The 11167-nt window shown below is 41.8% G+C and overlaps 1 pseudogene; it reads right to left on the bottom strand.

Moving 5' to 3' along the window:
- Positions 1–10511: 10511 nt before the first annotated feature.
- On the bottom strand, positions 10512–10802 carry LOC111543557 (annotated as a pseudogene).
- Positions 10803–11167: the final 365 nt, after the last annotated feature.

Here is an 11167-nt window from a genome sequence, read left to right as displayed (position 1 = left end):
TTGCAATGGCTGGTACCGGTTGTTCCTTTCCATGTTTAGGGCTTCCTTCAGGGTCTCTTGTAAGGCAGGCCTGGTGGTGACAAAATCTCTAAGCATTTGCTTATCTGTAAAGAATTTTATTTCTCCTTCACTTATGAAACTTAGTTTGGCTGGATGTGAAATTCTGGGTTTAAAATTCTTTTCTTTAAGAACATTGAATATTGGCCCCCACTCTCTTCTGGCTTGTAGAGTTTCTGCCGAGAGATCTGCTGTCAGTCTGATGGGCTTCCCTTTGTGGGTAACCCGACCTTTCTCTCTGGCTGCCCTTAAGATTTTTTCCTTCATTTCAACTTTGGTGAATCTGGCAATTATGTGTCTTGGAGTTGCTCTTCTGGAGGAGTATCTTTGTGGCGTTCTCTGTATTTCCTGAATTGAATGTTGGCCTGCCCTGCTAGGTTGGGGAAGTTCTCCTGGATGATATCCTGTAGAGTGTTTTCCAATTTGGTTCCATTTTCCCCCTCACTTTCAGGCACCCCAATCAGACGTAGATTTGGTCTTTTGACATAATCCCATACTTCTTGCAGGCTTTGTTCATTTCTTTTTCTTCTTTTTTCTTTTGGTTTCTCTTCTCGCTTCATTTCATTCATTTGATCCTCAATCGCTGATACTCTTTCTTCCAGTTGATCGAGTCGGTTACTGAAGCTTGTGCATTTGTCACGTATTTCTCGTGTCATGGTTTTCATCTCTGTCATTTCGTTTATGACCTTCTCTGCATTAATTAGTCTAGCTGTCAATTCTTCCACTCCTTTTTCAAGATTTTTAGTTTCTTTGCTCTGGGTACGTAATTCCTCCTTTAGCTCTGAGAGGTTTGATGGACTGAAGCCTTCTTCTCTCATCTCATCAAAATCATTCTCTGACCAGCTTTGATCCATTGCTGGCGATGGGCTGTGCTCCTTTGCAGGGGGAGATGCGCTCTTATTTTTTGAATTTCCAGCTTTTCTGCCCTGCTTTTTCCCCATCTTTGTGGTTTTATGTGCCTCTGGTCTTTGATGATGGTGACGTACTGATGGGGTTTTGATATAGGTGTCCTTCCTGTTTGATAGTTTTCCTTCTGACAGTCAGGACCCTCAGCTATAGGTCTGTTGGAGATTGCTTGAGGTCCACTCCAGACCCTGTTTTCCTGGGTATCAGCAGCAGAGGTTGCAGAAGATAGAATATTGCTGAACAGCGAGTGCACCTGTCTGATTCTTGCTTTGGAAGCTTCCTCTCAGGGGTGTACTCCACCCTGTGAGGTGTGGGGTGTCAGACTGCCCCTAGTGGGGGATGTCTCCCAGTTAGGCTACTCAGGGGTCAGTGACCCACTTGAGCAGGCAGACTGCCCCTTCTCAGATCTCAACCTCCGTGTTGGGAGATCCACTGCTCTCTTCAAAGCTGTCAGACAGAGTCGTTCACGTCTGGACAGGCCTCTGCTGCTTTAGGTGAGCCCTGTCCCCAGAGGCGGAGTCTACAGAGACAGGCAGGTTTCCTTGAGCTGCTGTGAGCTCCACCCAGTTCGAGGTTCCCAGCAGCTTTATTTACCTACTTAAGCCTCAGCGATGGCGGGTGCCCCTCCCCCAGCCTCGCTGCTGCCTTGTGGTTAGATTGCCGCAGACTGCTGTGTTAGCAAGGAGGGAGGCTCCGTGGGCGTGGGACCCTCCCGGCCAGGTGTGGGATATGATCTCCGGTGTGCCGGTGTTACAGCGCAGTATTGGGGTGGGAGTTACCCGATTTTCCAGGTGTTGTGTGTCTCAGTTCCCCTGGCTAGGAAAAGGGACTCCCTTCCCCCTCACGCTTCCCAGGTGAGGCAATGCCTCGCCCTGCTTCAGCTCTCGCTGGTCGGGCTGCAGCAGCTGACCAGCACCGATTGTCCAGCACTCCCGAGTGAGATGACCCCAGTACCTCAGTTGAAAATGCAGAAATCACCGGTCTTCTGTGTCGCTCGCGCTGGGAGATGGAGACTGAAGCTGTTCCTATTTGGCCATCTTGCTCCGCCCCCCTATAATTGCCTTTCTATTAACAATTTGTGCAAAGCATCAGAAAGTCAGATAGGTCAAATAACATCAAAGCCTATGAGTATCAGTGACATTCTGCTAAGGATACAGTCCCAAGGCCACAGATGTAGGAAAAAATTCTGAATTCTGCTTGAGACCAGTGTCTTTGAAGCAATAGAGTTGGTGGTGGGTTCAAATCCTGGCTCTGCCACTTCAAACTATTTAACCCTGAATAAATTGCTTTACAACTCAATGCTCTTCTCTATAAAGTAGAGATAAATCATAATGCCTACCTCAGAGAGTTGTGAGGATTAAATGAGTTAATCCTGTAAAGTGCTTTGAACAATGCTTGGCACAGTGAGGAATCAATAAACACTGGCTATTGTTATCATCAGCATCACAATAGGCTGCACATACTTATCAGGACCAATTGGTAGCCGTAGTTTCAAATAGAGTATGCATTACTGGCCCCATCTGGTCCCCAAAAATAGGTTCAGGAACCCCTCCTGTTGTTCCCTACGTTGGGGTAGGAACATCATTTGCTAGAACTGGAAACTTAGGCAGAGGAGTTATTGTATTACAAGCAAGCAAATAGACAAAATAGAACAGAACAACAACAACAAAAAAAGCAGCACATGCAAATTGAGTTCTCAGTGAATCCCCTTGTTACATTTTGATGGGATATTCTGCTTCATGGGAAAAAAATTGTGCAAACATACCTGGATTCTTAGACTCACAATTGGTAGCAAGGGAAGAATGTGTCTTTTAGTGCAGAGTTTTATGGTCTATCAATCCTTGAAAGGAAGATATCATTAATCATGAGTCAGTTTCAAAATGTGCTCATCATTATCCACTACTATTGATGAAAAACCTCAACCTCTTCTGGAGAAAATGACTGTTAGGAAAAGAACCTTTGAGGCCATTAAAACACAACCATGATTCTCTTTATTTTAGTGAAAAACTAAATATACCTATATCCTCAGATGGGAAAGACAAATCAAGTCTAGCGTCTAATCTTAGCAAAATTCAAATCCTGGGTTTGAAATGCCAGTAATTCTATTTAATTCTCTTTCTCTTGTGCAAATACAGAGGAATCTACATTGTGTGATTATTCAGATGTTCAAACAGTTATTTAGAATGAGAAAATTTGCAAATTCATATAGAATTTATTTCTATGACCATGACAGAGACAAGGTTGATGAGTCAGTCATTTATTTGAAAATTATGATACCCTAAATCCCTTTGGTCAGAAAACATATTTGATTCACAAGAACATGGAAAAATGGTGAAAAACATGTTTTTTAATGGTTAGCTTTGCTCTATAGTCTTTTGGATTTCCAAAACTATCATAGTTTCAGCCTTTCTGGTCCTTGTGTTTCTAAAACTTTCTACCTCTTTAATTCAATTAAACAAACATGCCAAATAAGTCCAAGGGAACAAGATATTGGGCTATACACTTGAATAAAGATCCAGATAAAAGCACGAAACTTACATTTTGGTTTTGGAGCAGATTGTTATAGCAATGACCTGAATGGATTACACCTCCTAGTATCCACATCCTTATATATGCCTCTCCTACATTTGTACTGGACTCAGCATGGCACTTGCCTTGGCTAATGTGATATAAATAAATGTGGGCTGGGTGCGGTGGCTCACGCCTGTAATCTCAGCACTTTGGGAGGCCAAGGCAGGTGGATCACTTGAGGTCAGGAGTTTGAGACCAGCCTGACCAACATGGTGAAACCCCGTCTCTACTAAAAATACAAAATTAGCCGGGCGTGGTGGCACATGCCTGTAATCCCAGCTACTTGGGACGATGAGGCAGGAGAATTGCTTGAACCCGGGAGGCGGAGGTTGCAGTGCGCCAAGATGGTACCACTGCACTCCAGCCTGGGCAACAAGAGTGAAACTCTGTCTCAAAAAATAAAATAAATAAAATAAAATAAAATAAAATAAAAAAAATAAAATAAAACAAATCTGATAGAAGCAGAGGTCTGATAAGCACTTGCATGTTGGGTCTTGTCATCTTGGAACCCTAAGATCTTTATGCTATAAAGAAGCCCTGGATTATATACCATATAGTAGGAGAGACCAGTTGAGCCCAGTCCCCAAGCTGGATGCAGCTGCATGAATGATCCTAGGTATGACCAGCAAAGGTGTGACCCAGCTAATTCACAGAATCATGAGAAATAGAAATTGCTGTTAAGCCACTACCTTCATTTACTTCCTAGGAATGGAAAACTGATCTATCTATCTATCTATCTATCTATCTATCTATCTATCTATCTCTCTCTATTTTATTTTTATTTTTTGAGATGGAGTCTTGCTCTGCAGCCCAGGCTGGAGTACAGTGGCATGATCTCAGATCACTGCAACCTCCACCCTCCAGGTTCATGTGATTATCCTGCCTCAGCTCTGGGCAGGGATTACAGTAGCTGGGATTACAGGCGTCTGCCACCATGACTAGCTAATTTTTGTATTTTTATTAGAGACGGGGTTTTGCCATGTTGGCCAGGCTGGTCTCAAACTCCTGATCTTAGGTGATCTGCCTGCCTCGGCCTCCCAAAGTTCTGGGATTACGGTCTTGAGCCACCACGCCCAGCCTGATATAAAAATTTATACCCAGAAATGGTATGTTGCTCTAACAAAAAGCTAAACTATGCGGCATTGGCTTTGGGGTTGAGTGGTTAGCAGAGGCAATAGGTACAGCAAGTAGATTATTAGTGGAGCCTGAGGACCTGAGAGGAAACCGCTACTGGAGGCTGATAAAGGGCAAATCACGTTATATAGTAGTAGAATAACTGGCAACACTGTCATCTCCAGAAACTTGGAAGATAAAAAACGTATTTAATGAACTTGTAGATTTGGCTTAAGGAAGTTTCCATTTAGAATGCTGAAGGGGCCAATTAGCTTTTTAAAAGTGATACATAATAGGATATAGGAAGAGAGATGAACCAAAAAAAAAAAAAAAGAATTGCTCCATTTGCAATCAGACTTTAAAGCAAATATGGAGTGCCCAGGATATGCTAGGTGGGAAATAAAACTGTCTCACATTTCCAGTCTCTCCTACTGCCAAAAGATTCTCAAAGTTAGAAATGGTCTCAGGGTACAAATCAAATCAAGGGTGTGGCTACAAGACTTTCTTAAGACCACAGAATGATTTAAAATAGTGACTATTAGATTCTCTCAGCTAGGCAAAATGGCTTTTAAGAATTTTAAGGGCATTTTTTCCACAGCACCTTGACATACTGAACCAAAGTAGAGTCCTATCTCAAAAATAGTTGTGGGTACAGCTTTTGTCTAATCAAGTGGACTATCACCTGGCACATAGAAAGCCCACATAGAAAGATATTGGATTAGTTTAGACTAACTGATGTACAGGAAGTTCAAAATAAATAGAAACAGGAGGTAAGCTGAGAAAATTACTCAGCTGCACACACAGGCTATTTTTATTGAAAACATAGGTTATCTTGGAGAAAGCAGAGGCAACCACTTCCAGAGAGTAGAAGTAGGTAAACCAGGCTATATTCAAGTACCATTTTCTATACCTAGAGTAGAAGGTCCTGCAATATACTCATGACTGGATTTCAGAATTGCTATGGACCAGATGGCTTTGTGGCTTTCTGTTCCTCCCCCTTTTAAAGGGGAGTATCTATTGAGTGTACCAGTCTCACAATTGTGTGATGAGTATGCATGGAGGCAATAACTTTTTTTTTTTCTTTTTTTTAATTCATGGGTTCCTGAATGATGAGAAGCCACAGCTGTGGAGCTGCATGAGGCACTGCACCCAAGTAGCCTCAGCAGCACCTGGACCTGAGACAGATAAGGAGTCTAGACTTGTAGTTCGATGCCATGATTGGATGAGATCTTTGGTGGTTTTGGGATGAGTGATGCATTTTGCAGATGGGAGGGATGTCAGTCATTGGGATCAGAGGGCCAGCTGTGGTACATTGTTACAATAATGATCCTCAGTGAATTGTGCCTTATGGTATTCATGCCCCAGCCCCCTCCCATAATGATTTGGGGTTTGGACAAAGGCTTGGGACATAAGCTTGTAAAATGCATGCACTTTGAGGCTTGTTATCTTGGAAGCTGCCCTGAGATCACCATGTTGTAAAAAAACTTGTTATGAAAGACTATGTGTAGAGAGAGGCCCTGTTGCCTCAAGCTCTACCTATCCCCAGGTGACCTACCAGCTAAATGCAGCTTTGTGAGTAGGCTTGTGTAAGACCAATGGAGGAATGGCCCAAATAACTGACAGAATCATGATATATAATAAATTGTTGTTGTAAGCAACTAGCTTTGTATTGGTTTATTATGCAATGACAGACAACTGATACAGGTGTTCACTGTCAAGCACCCAGTTACATGTAGAAAATAGTAGAGCGGGGGATATTGTACATTTGGGTTATCTGAATTTCTAGAAGTCATTGACACTTTTGGCAACTTTGTGTAAAAGATGAAGAACCTATGCCAGAATAAACAGAATGTGTTACAGGGTTTCATAGCTACATGTAAAGATGCTGAGCAATGGATGATGTCCTTGATGAATGTGTGGCAGAATGAAATGAGAATGGGCTATGAAACAGGAAGATCTGGTGCAAATTATTGTTCTACAAGTTAATTTTAAGTAAGTTACCTAACTTCTCAGAGTCTTTTCATTTTTTCCTGTGAAATGGGGATTACACTGTCTATTTGATGGCGTTACTATCAGGATTGACTGAGATAATGTGTAAAAAATGCTGTGCAATGCCTGGCACATAGTAGGAGTTTGCTACACGTTGATCCCTTTTACTTGAGTTCTTTCTGTTCACCATGGCATATTTTATTGAGGAGTCTACTAGGAAGTTCGTTGTGAGGATCCACAGAACACCAATCCCAGAATCAGGAAAACTGGGGGAACTGGGCCTATGTTTGCAAGGTCTGTAAACCAACTCCAGGGAGGGGGTGGAATTTCTGAATTGATTTGTCTTCAGGGTTCTCTCACATGTGCTTTCATGGGACTTTCCAACACACTGTGAAGTGTCTTAGTTTTTGGAACACTCTTCCTCTCTCATATGTCTAAATACCTTGTTCTCACTCCCACTTCCTTAAGGTCCTGCTGAAGAATCTTTATATCTTAAAGATTGCTGTTAAAATGTGATAGGGTCAGTCATGAGTCTCTGGCATAACACAAAGAATAGAATGGAAGGAAAAAGCATTCCCTTTTGTAAGGAAATGATGATCTTACTTCTGGGTCCTGGGTGTGGCCCACCCACCCAAAGGCAATGTTTAGTCACTCAGATGGGATGATCTTAAAAGACTGAGGGGAGGACCCAGCTGGGCACTGCACTCAGGGCACTTCTGGAACAAAGGGCCAGAAAACTTTCCAGTCAGCTGGAAGGGCAACCACTTGCCAATGGTGTGCCTACTTCAGTCCAGTACCCATTTGAACTGTGCCAGCCTCTAGGATAGTTTGTGATAGCAAGAAATGATCAGTATGTATATTGGGGAAAGTGTTAATTAACCTGAAACAGAAAGTGCAAGAAAAAGAAGGAAAGCTGGAGATCTTCCAGGACAGAGAATGAGAAAGTTCTCTTAGGTGATTATTTCTTACAGAAGGGAATTTGAGAAAGGAATTCATCCACTATAGAGGTCCTTGAAATGTACGTGACCCACAGAAGCCTGGCTGAGACACTTTGTCAACCTATTCCTTCATATATGTTTCTAATCTACTTGCTGATTTTCAGGCTGGTCTCAGAATGTAAGTCTTTGGTTTCCTTCTGTTGGATTTCCTTTTGAATTTCCATTTCTTAATGACTCGAACAAACCAGGCACTGTGCTAGGTATTTTATATGTATTTTTCTATTTAATCCTTGCAACTACTCTACATTGGAAATATTATTTCCTTCACTTTATAAGTGGTTTTTTTTTGTTTCTTTTTTGTATTTTTTGTTTTTTTTGAGACGGAGTCTCGCTCTGTCACCCAGGCCGGAGTGCAGTGGCCGGATCTCAGCTCACTGCAAGCTCTGCCTGCTGGGTTTACGCCATTCTCCTGTCTCAGCTTCCTGAGTAGCTGGGACTACAGGTGCCCACCACCTCACCCGGCTAGTTTTTTGTATTTTTTAGTAGAGACGGGGTTTCACTGTGTCAGTCAGGATGGTCTCGATCTCCTGACCTTGTGATCCATCCATCTCGGCCTCCCAAAGTGCTGGGCCTACTTTGAAAGCAGATTTGCCTGACTTGAAAAATTTTGTTCATTCACTGCATCGCAGTGGTAGGGGGCAGGGTAGCTTCAGGGACTTAACTCCAGTACAACTTCACCTATCTTTGGGATAACAAGTCTATTTGTTGATTGCGTCCTGATATTACTTCCTCATGTAGTGCTGTTGATTACAAAGACTTCTTACCACCTGGACTGCTCAAGTTCTGCTCTAATTGAGGGCTAATTTGTTTACTCTTATTAATTTTGTCTGGTTAAACTTTCCTGCCCCCTGTTTTTTTTAAAAAGGACAATATTACTGTATGAAATCATAGAGTCATTATTTTGGCAGACTTTTCATTTAAATGTTTTTCATAAATTATAGTTCTCATTTTTTTTCATTAATATTTCCTGAGGAACAGGTTGGATTCAGGTACAATATTCCATTATTAATCATGTTATACTCCTTTTGATGTGCTGGAAAAATCTTTCAGGAATAACTTTAAGATTGCTTATATATTTAATTGATCTTTCTTTGGTCTCTGGGCATTAAAAACTAGTAATGAATTCATGTATCATCAGGACTTGTAAGGAAACAGTGCACACGATTCGAGTAACTAAGGAGACTTTAATGAAAGGAACTGTATACAGGCCAGGTGCAGTGGCTCATGCTTATAATCCCAGCACTTTGGGATGCTGAGACAGGCGGATCACTTGAGGTCAGGAGTTCGAGACCAACCTGGTCAACATGGTGAAATTCCATCCCTACTAAAAATATTAACACAAAAATTAGCCATGTATGGTGGTGCATGCCTGTAATCCCAGCTCCTCGGGAGGCTGAGGCATGAGAATCAGTTGAACCTGGGAGGTGGAGGTTGCAGTGAGTCGATATCGCGCCACTGCACTCCAGCCTGGGTGACAGAGCAAGACTCCTTCTCAAAAAAAAAAAAAAAAAAAAAAAACAAAAAAAAAAGGAAAGAAAAAGAAGAAAAGGAACTAGATACAAAGATGCAGGCAGAGTTGAGGAAAACCTACAAGAGGTGGGTATAGTTCCTTAGGCCAACAATAATAGCAGGGAGCCACTGCAACTCATGGGTGAAAAATCAAATGAAGTGAGGGGTTACGGGGATTTGGAGAGTGGAGCCATATGAAGAGGACTGCTTGACATTAGCATTTGGGTGAGGAATGCAGCCAACCTATGGTGGCCCAGTAGGGAGGAAGCTGGGGGGTTAAATTCTCTAACTTCCTTTTCTCCCAGTCTCTAATCTCTTGCGGGTACCTCCCGTTGGCTGAACTCCTTTAGAAGGGCTATGGAGAGGGAGCCCATTGATGCAGCCCATACAAGTCAGCCTCCTGAGACACAGAGCAGGGTAAAGGGTGGAGAGAGGGTGGGGAGGGTGAAGGAGAAGATATGTAATGCAGCTGGGCTGTAAGATCTGATAACTGATGCTTATATGCAGTCTGAGCTTTATACCACAACAAATGTTCCTGAGAATGGTTTCCTAACAGATCAGATAATTCCAGTCTTTAAAAAAATGAAACTGTGTTCTGCCTCTGCTTCCTCCAACTCTTCTTTTTAATTTGTATCTTAATGATTTGAAACAATTTGTGTGTGATCTAGCTGCATGTACCCTTATTATAAAAAGTACAAAAATAACTACTCTCTATGCTAGTGATGTAATTTTATTGTCACTAACAAGAAATGGCCTCTTTATCTTACTGGAAAATAGAGTGGCTTGAATTCAACTTTTCTATATTCAAAATCATCGTTTTTGGCAGATAGTATTTGCAATTTAATTGGCTTATATCTAATGATTATATATAGCTGGCCGACTCTTTCCGCTATTTAGGGGTACGTTTTGCAACCATTTTTCTCTGGTGGTTTCAGTAGAAAATGATGCTACTTAAAAGTGGATATTCCTTGGGCATGTTATTGACATTTGTTTGTTTATTTCTGGGACTTGGGAGATTAGTAAAATCTACTTCAATCTTTTTTTTTCAGATACAAATCATAGCATCCTTGCCTACTCAGTAAATGTTGAATTAAAGAGTGAGGGAATGAACTTTGTAGCTTTGATTTTATTTTTCTTTCCCCCAAATGTTTTGAGAAAACAGTGTGTGAAAGTCTGGAGGAAAATCTTGCCCTTACTGACAGGTCCTTCACTGAAAACCTCCACATGGAGGCAAGGTGGCCAGCGATTTGGGTCTTGGTTAGGAGCCTTCATTTTTTTTTCTTCCTTTTTTTATTTTTATTTTTAAAATTTTTAATGAGTCCCCCCAAAAATCTAAAACCACAGCTTTTGGAAGAGCCACTTGTTCTTTTACCTCTCTTTGAATTTGACTTTGGCCTCCCTTTGGGCCTTGTGTTTAAGAGGAGGGTCTCTGAAGATATCCTTGTTGATGACAGTTTTGTCCAAGGGCGTATCCACAGAGTGCCTTGTGGGCATGAGGTGACTGTAGTTATAAACTTTCACAGAAGACTTGATCTTTGACCTCTGGGTGCTCTTCTTGCCCATGGCAGCTGTCACCTTGCAAGGATAACAGTCAATTCCAGCCAACAGAGAACAGCTGTAGGGACATTCTAAGGTGCCATCATCAATGTTCTTCACCATGATGGTTTTTGCATCCAGAGTAGCATCCGGTGTAGTGTCTGGCCCAGACTAACACTACTTTCCCAGGTTTTTATGAACTTGCCCATTTTGACAGCAATCACCCAGGCCTACCTTCATTTTCTTTAAAGGAAGTGAATCTACCTTCTACTTGGTTGATTTTAAAGGCATATGGACTGTCTTTTTTTAGCAACACAGATTTCATGCAGTTCATAGTCTTGTCAAGTGTTACAATTTGGACATCTCTTTTGCCCAATTTCTACCAAAAGCTTAATTAGAAGACTTAGCAGCTCTAATCGACAGCTGGATATACAGTTTTTTTTTTTTTTTTTTTTTTTTTTTCCTTTTAGAGACAAGGTCTTGCTCCA

Source organism: Piliocolobus tephrosceles, chromosome 1, assembly GCF_002776525.5.
Source record: "Piliocolobus tephrosceles isolate RC106 chromosome 1, ASM277652v3, whole genome shotgun sequence".
Taxonomy (NCBI): Eukaryota; Metazoa; Chordata; class Mammalia; order Primates; family Cercopithecidae; genus Piliocolobus; species Piliocolobus tephrosceles.
This window is presented reverse-complemented; position numbering and strand designations above follow the sequence as displayed.